The sequence below is a fragment of the Oncorhynchus kisutch genome, linkage group LG11, assembly GCF_002021735.2.
Source record: "Oncorhynchus kisutch isolate 150728-3 linkage group LG11, Okis_V2, whole genome shotgun sequence".
Classification (NCBI taxonomy): Eukaryota; Metazoa; Chordata; class Actinopteri; order Salmoniformes; family Salmonidae; genus Oncorhynchus; species Oncorhynchus kisutch.
In genome coordinates, this window is record NC_034184.2 from 50,622,622 (window position 1) to 50,639,085 (window position 16,464).

Genomic DNA, 16,464 nt, shown 5'->3' on the forward strand with positions numbered 1-16,464 from the left:
GACGGAAGAAAACCTTAACAGAATCACCCACCACAACAGGACCAAGCGGCGTGGTGACAGGCAGGAGCAGCGAAGTATGGAATATATGACTTGGGAGGAGATAGACAGGTGGGCGGTCGACCCAGGGAGAGTGCCGGAGCCTGCCTGGGATTCGCTGGAGCAGTGCGAGGAAGGTTATAGGAGAATGGAGTTGGAGAGACGAGCACGGCGGCGTGGATGGAAGCCCGAGAGTCAGCCCCAAAAATGTATTGGGGGGAGGCACAGGGAGAGTGTGGCAGAGTCAGGAGTCAGACCTGAGCCAACTCCCCCTGTTTATCGTAAGGAGCCAAGGAGGAGACCAGAACCAGAGGCGGTGTTGGAGGTGAGCGAAGCAGAGATTGTGAAGGAGTTAATGGGGAAATTGGAGGAGAGAGTTATGAGGGAGTTGCTGTGTTGGTGCATGAGGCACGGAATTCGCCTGACGGAGCGTGTCAGGGATTTGATGGCACCTGGGTCAGCTCTCCATCATCGTCCTGAGGTGCGTGCTAGTCGGCTGGTGAAGATGGTGCCAGCCTCACACACCAGGCCTCCTGTGCACCTCCCTAGCCTTGCACGTCCTGTGCCAGCTCAGCGCTACAGTGCGCCTAGCAGTGCTAACTGTGGCGGGCGTGGTACTTGTCAGGCACCGTGTTAAGCGTGCTTAGCCCGGTACGCTACATCTCAGCTCCTTACATCTGCCGGGCTAGTGTGAAGATCCAGCCAGGGCGGTTGGTGCCAGCCCTGCTCTCAAGATCTCCAGTACGCCTTCACGGTCCGGTCCATCCAGTCCACCTCCACACACCAGCCCTCCGGTGGCAGCTCCCCGCACCAGGCTTCCTGTGCGTGACCTCTGCCCAGTACCACCAGTGCCAGCACCACGCATCAGGCCTACAGTGCGCCTCGCCTGTTCAGCGCTGCCGGAGTCTCTCGCCTGTCCAGCGCTGCCAGAGCTGCCAGTCTGCAAGGAGCTGCCAGTCTGCAAGGAGCTGCCAGAGCCACCAGTCTGCATGGAGCAGCAAGAGCCGCCAGTCTGCATGGAGCAGCCAGAGCCGCTAGTCAGCATGGAGCAGCCAGAGCCGCCAGTCAGCATGGAGCAGCCAGAGCCGCCAGTCAGCATGGAGCTGCCAGTCTGCAAGGAGCTGCCAGAGCCGCCAGTCTGCATGGAGCAGCCAGAGCCGCCAGTCTGCATGGAGCAGCCAGAGCCGCCAGTCAGCATGGAGCAGCCAGAGCCGCCAGTCAGCATGGAGCAGCCAGAGCCGCCAGTCAGCATGGAGCAGCCAGAGCCGCCAGTCAGCCAGGAACCGCCAGTCAGCCAGGAACCGCCAGACTGCCAGGATCCGCCAGAGCCGCCATTCAGCCAGGATCCGCCATTCAGCCAGGATCCGTCAGTCAGCCAGGATCTGCCAGAGCCGCCAGTCAGCCAGGATCTGCCAGAGCCACCAGTCAGCCAGGATCTGCCAGAGTCATCAACCCGCCTGAGCTTCCTCTCAGTCCTGAGCTACCCCTCAGTCTTGAGCTACCCCTCAGTCTTGAGCTACCCCTCAGTCTTGAGCTACCTCAGTCCCGAGCTGTCCCTCAGTCCGGAGCTGCCCCTCAGTCCAGTGGGACCCTTGGTTAGGGTTACTAGGCCAAGGTCGGCGGCGAGGGTCGCCAATTTAAGGACGCAATGTAAGCGGACTAAGACTTTGTTGGAGTGGGGTCCACGTCCCACGCCGGAGCCGCCACCGTGGACAGACGCCCACCCGGACCCCGGACCCCCCAAGGTGCGGACTCCCGGCCGCACCTTGGGGGGTGGGTTCTGTCACGCCCTGGTCTTAGTATTTTGTGTTTTCTTTATTATTTGGCTTTATTCTTGAAAATAACTAATATAAGGACATACAGTACATGACACTACAATCAACATAAAAAAAACATTTAGCCATTGTGTATTCTTAACACCCCTTGTCCTAAAGATACAAAAATGACCCAAATTCACTAAACCCCTAAAATAAAGCAGCTTAAAATTGAATTTTAAACCACAAATCTATTTTGCATGAAGAAACAACCTGTCATTCATCACAAACTTTGTGAATATCTCGGGTTTCCTGCTTCAAAATGCAGAAAGACTGCATTTAATCTGTGGATGCCACTCGTTTTTATTACGACACATCATTGTAGAGGTTTATTTTTATTATTGCTAAAGGTACTGAATAGGTGTAAACATACATGTTTAGCAATAGATAGCACTTGTATAGCCTAAGAAAATAGCAGAAATTTGCACAAAGTTGTTTTGAACGTATTATATTGAAGGGAAACATTAACAGTCTTGAACAATTTGGGCAACAGAGTGATATATTCTTATATACTATACAATGAGGATTTCAACTACAAAATATTAATCTTTTCCCATTTTTTTAACCATTGCCCTACCCACAAGGTGTATAAACAACAACAATAAATAAAAATTTAATAAGATAATAGATACAAAAAAAAATTTGAAGAACATGAATCAATCAACTCTAATTAGCACATGTAGGACAGTATGCAAGTGTGTGTGCATGGACTTTGCAGATATATTTCTCACATGTTCAGCATATAGTATTTGATTTACAGTCCTTCTTTGGGGGCCAGAATTGGCATCTCCTCCTCTTGCCTGCCCCAGCTGCAGCCTCGGGTGGAACAGAACAAGATTCCACAAGCGCTGCAGAGGCTTCTGTGTGGGGGAGGCGCTCGACTTCTTTGAATGTGTGGGGTTACGTGTGGGGTTACAAGTGCCTTTACTAGCTGCTCCAGGAACACTCTCCTCTTGTTCCACTTATCAGGCATCTAGGTTAGGTTGATCTTATTCCATATCACGAAGGCATTGTATGAGGGGACATCAATAATGACCAGGGGCCAGTGGGCAGTCATCCTCCTGCAGCTGTAAGTTCCAATCACCTTGTCCAGGTTTTCCATGCCTCCTTTGTTGTGGTTGTAGTCCCGGATGATGGCTGTCCTCACGATCACTGATCTCAGCCATTTTGTGCAGTCTGCTCAGGAGGACCACATTCTTGTTCCTCTTTGGGTGGTAAGAAACTAGAGTGGTGGTGGGGGTGAAGGCAAACGTTGATGAGGAGGCCTCTCTCTCTCCCTTGTTACGAGGAGTGCAGGGGGGAGCTCAGGCTTGTTCTTTCTAACTGTGCCAACCATGGTGATCTTCCTCTTCAGGGAGCTGATGTCTGAGATCAATCAGTATCACACTTAATCTCAATTTCTCATTGTTTGTGTGTGTCGTTGTGGTTTTTGTGGTGTGTAAATTATTTTAGAATTGCCGGGTCAGAAATGACTCTAAAACAATCTTTCTACCCAGCTTTCATGATAATATGAACAAAGGCGATGTTTCATTTTTTCTAATGTTGGGGTCACTCTAGGAAAAGTCATAAAATTTCATGTTGAAAAAATATAATTTAGAGGGTTTTCTCTGTTGTTAAATAGTGGCGGGTCATTTTAAGACAACACAATGGTTAAGGAATTGTAATTGCTATTTCATTTTTTTGCTACTTTGAAAACCTGTCTTTGACATGTTGAGTATACCAAACATTAGGAACACATTCCTTATATTGAGTTGCACCCCCCCAAAAAAACATCTATGGATCTGTTGGTCACAGATACCTTTAAAAAAAGGTAGCGTCATGGAACAGAAAACCAGTCAGTATCTGGTGTGACCTCCATTTGCCTCATGCAGCGCAACACTTCTCCTTCGCATACAGTTGATCAGGCTGTTGATTGTGGACTGTGGAATGTTGTCCCACTCCTCTTCAGGGGCTGTGCAATGTTTCTGGATATTCGCGGGAACACACTGTCTTACACGTCGATCCAGACCATCCCAAACATGTTCATTGGGTGACAAGTCTGGTGATTATGCAGGCCATGGAAGAACTGGGACATTTTCAGCTTCCAGGAATTGTGTACAAATCCTTGTGACTAGGGGCCATGCATTATCATGCTGAAACATGAAGTGATAGCGGCGGATGAATGTAACAATTGGCCTCAGGATCTCATCACGGTATCTCTGTGCATTCAAATTACCATCGATAAAAAGCAATTGTGTTCATTGTCCGTATATTATGCCTGACCATACCATAACCCCACCACCACCATGGGGCACTCTGTTCACAACGTTGACATCAGTAAACCGCTCACCCACATGACATCATACATGCTGCCTGCCATTTGCCTGGTACAGTTGAAACCGGGATACTTCCGTGAAGAGAGCACACTTTCCCAGAGTGCCAGTGACCATCGAAGGTGACCATTTGAGCACTGGTTACGAGCCAAAATGCAGTCAGGTCAAGACCCTGCTGAGGACGATGATCATGCAGATGAACTTCCCTGAGACGGTTTCCTACAGATTGTGCAGAAATTCTTCAGTTGTGCAAACCCACAGTTTATCAGCTGTGTGGGTGGCTGGTCTCAGAAAATCCCACAGGTGAAGAACCCAGATGTGGAGGTCCTGCGCTGGGGTGGTAACACGTGGTCTGCGGTTTGCCAAACTCTCTAAAATGACGTTGGAGGCAGCTTACAGTAGAGAAGTTAACATTAAATTATCTGGTAACAATTCTGGTGGACATTCCTCCAGTCAGCATGCCAATTGCGTGCTCCCTCAAAACTTGAGACATCTGTGGCATTGAGTTGCGTGACACATTTTACAGTGGCCTTTTAATGTCCCCAGAAAAACGTGCAACTGTGTAATGATCATGCTGTTTAATCAGATTCTTGATATGCTACACCTGTCAGGTGGATGGATTTTCTCGGCAAAGTAGAAATGCTCATTAACAGGGATGTAAACAAATTTGTGAACAAAATCTGATAGAAATATCCTTTTTGTGTATATGGAACATTTCTGGGATCTTTTCTTTCAGCTCATGAAACATGGGACCAACACTTTTAATGTTGCGTTTATATTTTTCAGTATATTTAGCAGTCTTATGGCCATTTCACAGTCTTATGGCTTGGGGGAAGAAGCTGTCTCAAAGCCTGTTGGTCAGAGAGCCGATGCTCCGGTACCATTTGTCTGACGACAGCAGACTGTAGCTGGAGTCTTTGGCAATTTTTATGACCTTCCTCTGACACTGTCTGTTATAGATGGCCCCTGGACGGCAGGGAGCTCAGCCCAAGTGATGTACTGGGCTGTCCGCAACCATCCTCTGCAGCACTTTGCGGTCGAGGGTGTTGCATTTGCCCTACCAAGTGGTGATGCAGCCAGCCAAGATGCTCTCGATGGTGCAGTTGTGGAACTTTTTGATGATCATGCCAATATTTTTAGCCTCCTGAGGGGCAAGAAGCACTGTCATGCGCTTTTCACAACTCTGTTGTGTGGACCATTTTAGGTCCTTAGTGATGTGGACGCCATGGAACTTGAACCTCTTGACACTCTCCAATACAGCCGTGTCGATGTGGATAGGGGAGTGTTCTCCCCTCTTTTTCCTGTAGTCTACCATTAGCTCCTTGGTCTAACTGACGTTGAGGGAGAGGTTGTTGTCATGGCACTACACTGCCAAGTCTATGACCTCCTCCCTGTAGGCTGTCTCATCGCCAACGGTGATTAGGCCTACCAACGTTGTGTCGTCAGCAAACTTGTTGTAGGTGTTGGAGTCATGCTTGGCCAAGCACTAGTGAGTGAACAGGGAGTACAGGAGGGGACTAAGCACACACCCATGAGGGGTCAATGTTGAGGGTCAGCATGCTGAAGGTCCTCATTAACATCGACGGGACAGAATTGGAGCGGGTCAAGAGTTTCAAATTCCTTGGTGTCCACATCACCAACAAACTATAATTTTCCAAACACACCAAGGCAGTTGTGAAGAGGGCACAACAGTCCCACAGGAGACTGAAAAGTTTTGACATGGGTCCCTAGATCCTCAAAAAGTTCTACAGTTGCACCATTGAGAGCATCCTGACCGGTTGCATCACCGCCTGTTATGGCAACTGCTCGGCATCTGACCATAAGGCTCTACAGGGAGTAGTGCGTACGGCCCACTACATCACTGGGGCCAAGCTTCCTGACATCCAGGACCTATATACTAGGTAGTATCAGAGGAAGGCCCAAATAAAATTCCAAGATTCCAGTCACCCAAGTCATATACTGTTCTCTCTGCTAACGCATGGCAATTGGTAGCAGAGCCCAAGGTCCAGTACCAAAAGGCTCCTTAACGGCTTCTACCCCCTACCCATAAGACGGCTTTCTACCCCCTCTAAATAGCCTTGTTATTGTTATGTACATTTTTTGTGTTACTTTTTCATAGATGTTTTCTTTTTTTTCTTTTGTTTATTTCGTAAATATTTAGTAAATGTATAACTCTATTTCTTGAACTGCATTGTTTGTTAAGGACTTGTAAGTAAGCAATTCACGATAAGTTCTATACCTGTTGTGTGTTACAAATAAAATTTGATTTGGATCTGTTGGGGCAGTATATGAATTGGATTGGGTGTCCAGGTGTCTGGGATGATGGTGTTGATGTGTGTCATGGAGGAGTTTGTTACCAGCGCCTTGCATCATCCCGTCAAAGCTCCACTCTTATTAACAAGAACAGACACATGGAAAGAGATCGAAAGACCTTTATTTAATAACCGTATCTTACGTTTCCACACGTGCACACATATGCATCATGCACACACACACACGCACATGCACAGACACACCACACACAGGAATAAGCGGGCACACACACAGAGACGCACAGCTGTACTCAGAGATACACACACAGGCCTACATACACATACACACACTCATACATTCACACACACCCTCTGTTGTTACTTTTTATCAATACTATCAACCAATAAAGCAAAACAACCATGTTATAATGTATTACTATATACGCTACATGGTTTTCACGATGGGAGAGCTCGGCTAAAAAAGAACACGGTTTGAATTGGATGCACGGCCATGCTTCCCACCTTCTCCACATGAAACAATTCCATCCAGCACCTCTTGACACGAGTAATGAGTTCTCCATATGAGGAGTATTTAGTGGCATTCTGCTTCCTCTCGCTAAACACCTGCCGAGTGGTAGACAGGATGCCAGGACAACTCAAACCCACCGAATGGCCCTTGAAAAGGTTAGAATAATGAACAGGGAAATGCACTTAACTGCCATTCTGTGATGTCTTGTCTTGCTCATTTATAATAAAGCAATTGTACACAAGAGGGCTTTTTTTGCATGGCTGTGCTGCATTCCTGCGAGTACCGTTTGATTTGCAGGTCGTTATAGCAAACAAATATGATTGCTATGCAGGCTCTTCCCCCCTCGTTAGCTAGCCAGCAACACAGCTAACACTCAATCACTTCAAACTTAAGCTGGCGAGACAGGAAACTAACTGCATTTCTTTGCATATATCTATGAAAATTATGCTGATGCAGTTTCATGCAGGGAAGTAACGTCATGAGTTGAGATTATGCTTCATTATTTACCTAGCTAGCTAGCTAGCTACATGTCTAAACAAAATACTCCACTATGCAAGTAAACATTTTGGGTGCATTAGTAATTTCAGTCTGGCCATCTACTTTGATTTCAGAGCACTCTCATCTGAGTGTGCCAGAGAGCGCAGAATATCTGATGAATTTACGAGCGCTCATCACTCGTTGAATATGCCCGATGTCAGTAAATGTCAACAAAAAAAGTTATTAAATTGTTGCCTGCAGCGCAGTTACTGTTACCAATGCTCTGGATAAAATGAAAACAGCCTAACCAGCTCTGCTAGGGTGAGTAATGTTCATTGAGCTGTTCTCTCTCACTTAGATGTCTGGAAGTAGCTAGCAAGTTAGCTTGGGTGCTTGACTGCTGTTAATAAATTCAGATCAAACCTTAAAGAGATGGGTGGGGCTAAAGCTTAAGTGGGTATATGCTGAATGGGTGTCGACAAATAAGGGCTCTCCAATAGTAGTAGCAAAATATTCATTTTCTCAAAAGGGAGTTTACAACTTAGCAACTTTCAAAGCAAAATTACTTTCCCATTGTTCCTCAACTGTAGTGTATAAAATACCCTTTTGTAGCTCCAAGTCCCTACTTATATCCAATGTAAAAACACAATTTAAAATTTTGCTACATAAGACCGATTTGAGCCACAAATGTTAGAATAGAAGCAAGGGTAAATAACGTATTTCGTTTGATTAGTGTTATTTCTTTCTTTTGCCCGTGTATCAAGAAAAGCGTAGTGATATTTCAGTAAACAAGTGTTTTGGCATGATACCCGTGCTAAATACTTTTTTTAGTTTGGCTTAGAACGCGTCTCAACCAATCACAATACTTGTTTTGACCAACCCATTCTAAAATGAGCAATAACAACTGGTACTGAGTGATGAACCAACATTTGGTTTTTTGGAGGGGGATTATCTAATTTACCAACGTCTGTTCAATTACTTGAATTCCATTTAGTTATGTTTTCTGAGCTCAATTTGACGTTTCTCTAGAGAGAATTCAGATGATTCACAAGATAAATTAAGTCAAGAGCTATGTTGGATGCTGGGCTGAAGGGAGTTGTAGTTTTCATTAGGCAAATATTGAGCCTGGTTCAGTGCTGAAACATGGTAATTAACTACAATGACGATGATCAATTCTGCCAGTTTTTGCCGTCTCGGATAGAGACGGGTGGCCTAAACACAGACCACATGAATTGAATGTTCCCTGTTTTTGGATTTGGAATTTCCATTAAAAAAATCTAAAATAATTTTGATGCAGTTTATTTTTGGATGCAATGTAGAGACATTCACAGAAGCATAACACAATTCTCATCCAGAAATTCTCATTCAGAAAATTTAGGCTACATTAGTCCTAGCGCTAACTTAGTAAAAAGTGAGCTACAGTCGTTCCACCTTTCAAAGTTGTGTCATACTGCATCACACCTTGCGGGCTGCTGCAGCATTCTATGGCAAGTTATTTAATTGTCAGCCATTTTTTACATTAATGCAAGTTAGTGCTATTTTGACCATGAGTAATGCATCTTTGAGAAGCATTTGATAGTCTTCAAAATTGGCATTACTAGAGAATTTGTTCACTTTTTTGTAATAACATAGTACATGGGATTGATTTAAAAAAAATTGTCTTAATACATTTGATTAATATTATGGTGTTAAATATTTAAAAAATGAAACCTTCAGGGTTTCCATTAGGATGGAATGGAAAATACGGCGCTGTACAACTGTGCCCACTCGTGGTATCTCGTCGCTTATACATCCTTGGAATAGCAGGACAGCATAACGGTCCGGGCGGGCCTGGCTGTGCCTGATGAGCAGTTGGTCAAGTTCTGTTGTCAGAAGAGGAATGCTAATGTCAGGGTGAAATGACGGTCTGACGAACCCGCCACGTATGTTGACTACCTGTTGGAGGTGGTTCCATAGCTCACAGTTGTGCCTGGCATGGATCGTGACTCCATCTCGTTCCTCATCCCTTTTCAACACGTCATTCTCCACCTGAATCTCTGCCAATGCCGCCTGACTCTCCAAAGATGCCGTCTGACTCTCCAAAAATGAAGAGTGACTCTTTCCCAATACTGCCTGGCTCAGGACCAATGCATCTTATCGCCCTTATCTCTTCCCTCTGAGAATGTTTCTCTTTCTGATGGTCTGCCTTCAATGATTCGATCTTGGTCTTCACATTTGGAATCTCATCCATGAGCACCTTCATCAGATGAGCAGAATGGTACCGCCCTGAGCCCCCATTGATTACAATGGCCTATGATAGAAATGGTTGATCCACAAAAAATTAAAAGTGACTCCAACACACAAATGATGTGTACACATTTTAAGAATGTAGCAAAACTAACTGCTTTCTTGGCAACTATGTGTTTTTTCGGTGCGGCCCATTGTCTAGCCCTTTGTCTACTATTCTCCACAGATGGTTTTCGGCATGGTTGTAAGCTCTGCAAAAACACGTTCATGTTTTTGTACACAATTATCGATTTTATCCCACAGTATACCTTAATTTCTATATATAAAATGCGCTGAAACCAAAATACCTTTAGTTTTGGTGATCCTTTCAGCTCCGGCTCATTTTCAAGTCCTCGTAGCACCATATGAAGTAGCTGGGCTATAAAAAGTATTTTGTCCTTCTAATAGGAAACCGTTTCATTATGGGCTCCACCTGCTACAGTACTACAGTACACTTGTGAAAAACAAGTGGTTGAAAACCTGTTTTCAAAATGCCTCTAGTTGTCCATCACTACTGTAAATGAAAACACAGCATCTTGTTTACAATCTTTACTGTAACCACAATGTCACAAGGAATTTGTATCTACCTTTCCAATTACTTTTAGAGTTTGGGATTTACAAATGTGCACTTTTCATTATTATTTAAATTATTTTAGTTTGAATGTGCAGACATATTTTCTTTAAATGATTGTTTCATGTAGGATGCTACATTTTTGACCAGTTGCAATTCTAAGTAGGCCTAATACAAAATGTCCTACTTCTTTTAGGCTGTTAAGCCTCAGCCTACCTCAGCCACTTAAGTTATTTTATTCAGGTCTAGGCTCCGAAGAAATAGACTCCAGTTAAGCCCTTTTGTTGTTTGGAAAGTCAAATTAAAATGAAGATTATTGTTGAAATTAATTGCTCGACTGGTGTAGGTTTTTTCCCATCTGTTGATGTGCAACATTTGCACAACAATGTCACGGTCGTCATATGGAGGAAACCAAGGCGCAGCGTGGTAAGCGTACATAACTCTTAAATGAAAGAGGGAACACTGAACAAAACGATACAAAACGAACCGTGAAGCTATATGGCTAGTGCAGAACAGGCAACTAAACATAGAATAAGAACCCACAAAATAACCAAGGCATATGGCTACCTAAATATGGTCCCCAATCAGAGACAAACAGCTGCCTCTGATTGAGAACCAATCTAGACAACCATAGACATAAACACCTAGACTTACAAAAAACCCTAGACATACAAAAACCACTAGATAATACAAAAAATAAACAAACCACCCTCGTTACACCCTGACCTAACCAAAATAATAAAGAAAACAAAGATAACTAAGGTCAGGGCACGACAAACAAGTTAGCTATATTTTCAGCACCAGCCACTGTTCACCTCCTATTGATTGTGCTGAGGTTGCCACCAGTTGTTTTTTAAATGTTAACCTTTATTTAACTAGGCAAGTAAGAACAAATTATTTTTCATAATCACGGCCTATCCCGGCCAAACCCGGATAACGCTGGTCCAATAGTGCGCCGCCCTATGGCATTCCCAATCACGGTCGGATGTGATACAGCCTGTATTCAAACCAGGGACTGTAGTAATGCCTCTTGCACTGAGATGCAGTGCCTTAGACTGCTGTGCCACTTGCATCACTCAGGAGCCATGACACTACCTTCTAGAGAGAGTTGCAAAGAAAAAGCCATATCTCAGACAGACTAATAAAAATAAAATATTAAGATGGGCAAAAGAACACAGACACTGGACAGAGTAACTCTGCCTAGAAGGCTAGCATCACAGAGTCGCCTCTTCACTGTTGATGTTGAGACTGGTGTTTTGCAGGTACTATTGAATGTAGCTGCCAGTTGAGGACTTGTCTGTTTCTCAAACTAGACACTCTAATGTACTTGTCCTCTTGCTCAGTTGTGCACCTGGGCCTCCCACTCCTCTTTCTATTCTGGTTAGAGCCAGTTGAGTGGTATTCTCAAGGGAATAGTACACAGTGTTGTACGAGATCTTCAGTTTCCTGGCAATTTCTCACCTGGAAAAGCCTTCATTTCTCATAACAAGAGTAGACTGACGAGTTTCAGAAGAAAGTTATTTGTTTCTGGCCATTTTGAGCCTGTAATCGAACCCACAAATGCTGATGCTCCAGATACTCAACTAGACTAAAGAAGGCCCATTTTTGTCACGTTCTGACCTTAGTTCCTTTATTTTGTCTTTTGGTTTAGTATGGTCAGGGCATGAGTTCTGTGGGTTGTCTATGTTAGTTTTTCTATTATTTTCTATTTCTGTGTTTGGCCTGGTATGGTTCTCAATCAGAGGCAGCTGTCAATCGTTGTCCCTGATTGAGAACCATATTTAAGTAGCCTGTTTTCGATTGTGTTTTGTGGGTGGTTGTTTTCAGTCTTTGTGTGTTTACACCAGACAGAACCGTTCCGGTTGTTTCTTTGTTGTTTTGTTTTTCAATGTTCAGTTTTCATTAAATAAGATGAACTAGGATTAGCTAACACAACGTTGTAATGCTCAATGAGTGAATAGGTGTGGAGTCAGGCGCAGAGAGCAAAAGGATACGGGAAAAACATGCTTTAATGTCCAGAATAAATCACAGGAACAAAATAGAAATAATAATGTGAAAAAATAAAGGACAGCGAGAAACCCGAATGCAAACACTAACCACTCTAACACATACAGACGAACAAGCCCGCACAAACAGAAGCGGGCTGAACGAAGTTAAATAACCCCACCCCAACAATCAAACAAGAAACAGGTGAAACCAATTAGACAAAACCAAACGAACACAGAACAAAGGATCGGTGGCAGCTAGTAGACCGGCGACGACGACCGCCGAGCGCCACCCGAACTAGAAGGGGAGTCACCTTTGGTAATATTCGTGACAGTATTCCCCCCCCCCCCCCTGACGCGCAGCTCCTGCAGCGCGCCGACGCCGGCCTCGGGGACGACCCGGGTGATCCGGATGGAGGCGATGGAACTCTCTCAACATAGATGGATCCAGAATATCCCCCACCGGGACCCAGCACCTCTCCTCCGGACCGTACCCCTCCCAGTCAACGAGGTACTGCAAGCCCCGGCGTCTCGAGTCCAGAATAGCTCGTATTGTGTACGCCGGGGACCCCTCGATGTCCAGAGGGGGCGGAGGGACCTCCGGAACCTCACCTTCCTGCATGGGACCAGCTACCACCGGCCTGAGAAGAGACACATGAAACGAGGGGTTAATGCGATAATACGAAGGAAGTAATAAGCGATAACAAACCTCGTTTATTCTCCTCAGGACTTTAAATGTCCCTACACACTGCGGACCCAGCTTCCGGCAGGGCAAGCGGAGGGGCAGGTTTCGGGTTGAGAGCCAGACCCTGTCCCCTGGTGCAAACACAGGGGCCTCACTGCGGTGACGGTCAGCGCTCTTCTTCTGCCGTCCACTCGCTTGGCGTAATGACTCCTGGACGGCCCTCCAGGTCTCCTTAGAGCGCTGCACCCACTCCTCCACCGCAGGAGCCTCAGTCTGGCTCTGATGCCATGGTGCCAGGACCGGCTGGTACCCCAACACACACTCAAATGGTGACATGTTGGTAGAGGAGTGGCTTAGTGAGTTCTGGGCCATTTCTGCCCAGGGGATGTATCTCGCCCACTCCCCTGGCCGGTCCTGGCAATACGACCGCAGAAACCTACCCACCTCCTGGTTCACTCTCTCCACCTGCCCATTACTCTCCGGGTGATACCCTGAGGTCAGGCTGACCGAGACCCCCAGACGTTCCATAAATGCCCTCCACACACGGGAGGTAAACTGGGGACCCCGATCAGAAACTATATCCTCTGGCACCCCGTAGTGCCAGAAGACATGGGTGAAAAGGGCTTCCGCAGTCTGCAGGGCCGTAGGGAGACCGGGCAATGGGATAAGACGGCAGGACTTAGAGAACCGATCCACAACGACCAGGATCGTTGTGTTCCCCTGAGAGGGGCGAAGGTCAGTAAGAAAATCCACCGATAGATGGGTCCACAGCCATTGTGGAACGGGGAGGGGTTGTAATTTCCCTCGTGGCAGGTGCCTAGGAGCCTTACTCTGGGCGCACACCGAACAGGAGGAGACATAGAATCGCACATCCCTCACCAAGGTGGGCCACCAGTACTTCCTCCTAAGACCTCGCACTGTCCTAGAAATACCTTCGTGACCCGACGAGGGTAGACTATGAGCCCATCGAATCAATTGATCACGAACAGCGAGCGGCACGTACCTACGACCCTCTGGACATTGTGGAGGCGCAGGTTCCTCCCTTAGCGCCCGCTCGATGTCCGCGTCCACCTCCCATACTACTGGTGCCACCAGCTTAGCCGCCGGAATGATGGGAGTAGGATTGATGGACCGGTCCTCAGTGCCCCGGCTCGTTTGAAAAACTCACATTTCTCCGCATTTAGACCGGCGACGACGCCTGCCGAGCGCCACCCGAACTAGAAGGGGAGTCACCTTCGGTAATATTCGTGACAAACGTGCCATTGGAACAAAGGAGTGATGGTTGCTGATAATGGACCTCTGTATGGCTATGTAGATATTCCGTATAAACTCTGCCGTTTCCAGCTACAATAGTTATTTACAACATTAACAATGTCTACACTGTATTTCTGATCAATTTGATGTTAATTTTAATGGAAAACAAAATGTGCTTTTCTTTCAAAAACAAGGACATTTCTAAGTGACCCCAAACTTTTGAACAGTAGTGTATATATATATATTTTTTCAGAACATTAACTGTTTAGGTAGATGTGAAAAGGTAGATACAAATGACTTGGTTGAAGTTGGGGAGGGGGGATTCACACCTAGCTCAGCTATTAGACAATTCTTTAGTAAAGGTGGAATAGTTGTTTAGCTAATAGCCCAGCCTAGAAACATTGTTAGCAGAATTCACAGCCTGCTACTCTTGTGAAAAAGTAATAATACTACTTTTCCCCTTTCCACTTGTTAAAGATTTCCAATTAATAAAGTGTTTCTAGTCACAATTCGCCCCAACCCCAATTAACACATTTGGGCACACTCATTAGCGTGCTGGACTTCGGGCTAGAATGTTGAGGGTTCGAAAACTGCTCCCTGCTTGTTTCATTACATTATTATGCTGGTCTCAGAATAAATAGCCTGGATTGTTACTCCCATCTTGTTCCTTGCCCTCTGCCACGCGTCGTTCTCCGCCTGAGTGGCATGCTTGTGGGCATGCTGGCAGGATATGGCAGCACCTTCGGTTGTGCGTCAAGAATTCAGCATAGCAAGTTTGTATGAAGGTCTGGCTAATCACAAGCAAATAGTACTATGCTCTAAACCGCTTTGGTGACAAACCAACTTTGCTGCTCTGTTTTCAATCGTCCACATGTCTGGGAGAACCTCCTCGGGTTCATGCAGATGAAGGGAGTTAGATACGCATAGGAAGTGTAGTGTACCTGTTTTTGTTCTGTATATATGAATTACAAATCAGCCTTTACTTAAATCATGTTTCTAGTCTATTGCATAGTTACTGCTGCTCCTGATGTCCCAGGAGCAGGAGTGATAAACACTGTTGAAATGTATAATTGTAATGAATACATGCAGACACAGCATCATTCAAATAATGGAGTTTGATACACATGCTATTGGATATGACTGAAAAAAATGCTAAATAGCAATTTTCGTAAATGAACTTCATGACAAGAAAATATGCACAATCGTTTGTCTCTACATTAACTAACATATTTCTCTCAATTGTAGATTTTTTTGCTTGACTCGTTATGACTTTATAATTACTTACATTTGCTTCCACCGTAAAGCCATCTTTGCTGAAGAAAGTCACCAGCAACGGATGTCTCACGTCAAATTCGTCATTGGATTCACTCGGTATGATTGGTCATATAAAAACCTTGGTACCAAAATGCATTATGAGTGCACCAACTCCCCCTTGCGGTGGTCTGGAGCAATGAAACCGTGACGCTGGGTACATCTACGTCCCGCGGTGTAAGCTCGCAACTTTTAAAGGAGGACCCAAGAACACAAGAAATCATTTTTAGCCAACTCTGAGCTGTTAGCATCATATGAATTTCCTGATACCAATTACCATTTACAATTAACCTGCATCACTTGTAAACTCACCAGTGATCAAAATAATTGAGTAAAACAGTTTAAAAAAGTGAAAAGTAATCCGAGGGTGGTTGTGGGTGCCGCCATGTTTGTTTTTCTGCGTAAACCAAAGATACGAAGAGGTGACAAGATTTGCTTGGTCTGTTTGCAGTATGCAAATAATAATTTTCCGATAGTGATTTATCAACCATGCAGGTGTTATGATACTGATGATTTTTCACTACAGATGGTTTGTTTACATTTCTACTGTAGCATTGTAGCTAAGCCTAACCCATACCTATTTTCCTAACCTAAAACTAATTATCTTAAACTCCATTGTTAATTCACCTAACCTGCTATGTAAACAAACCGTATGTGGAGACAAATCATCAGTATCACCAGACCGGCAGCCAATCACATAACCCCTGACACTCACTTGGAGCCATTCATTCTTTTTGTTGATGTGTGTTGCTAGTGGGATAAGCTGTAGCATTAGCAATGTATTTCAAAAGGAGACAACTCACAAATATGGAAATTCTGAAGATTTTTGTCAATTCTGACAGTGAGAAATAAGATTCTGACAGTGACAGTTGATGAGCTGTTACCCAACCTTGTGGCCATTGAGAACCGTGAATCTGAGGACCCATTGCCCACCAATGAAGTCCCAGGTCCCTCTTAAGATGCTGGTGGCAAT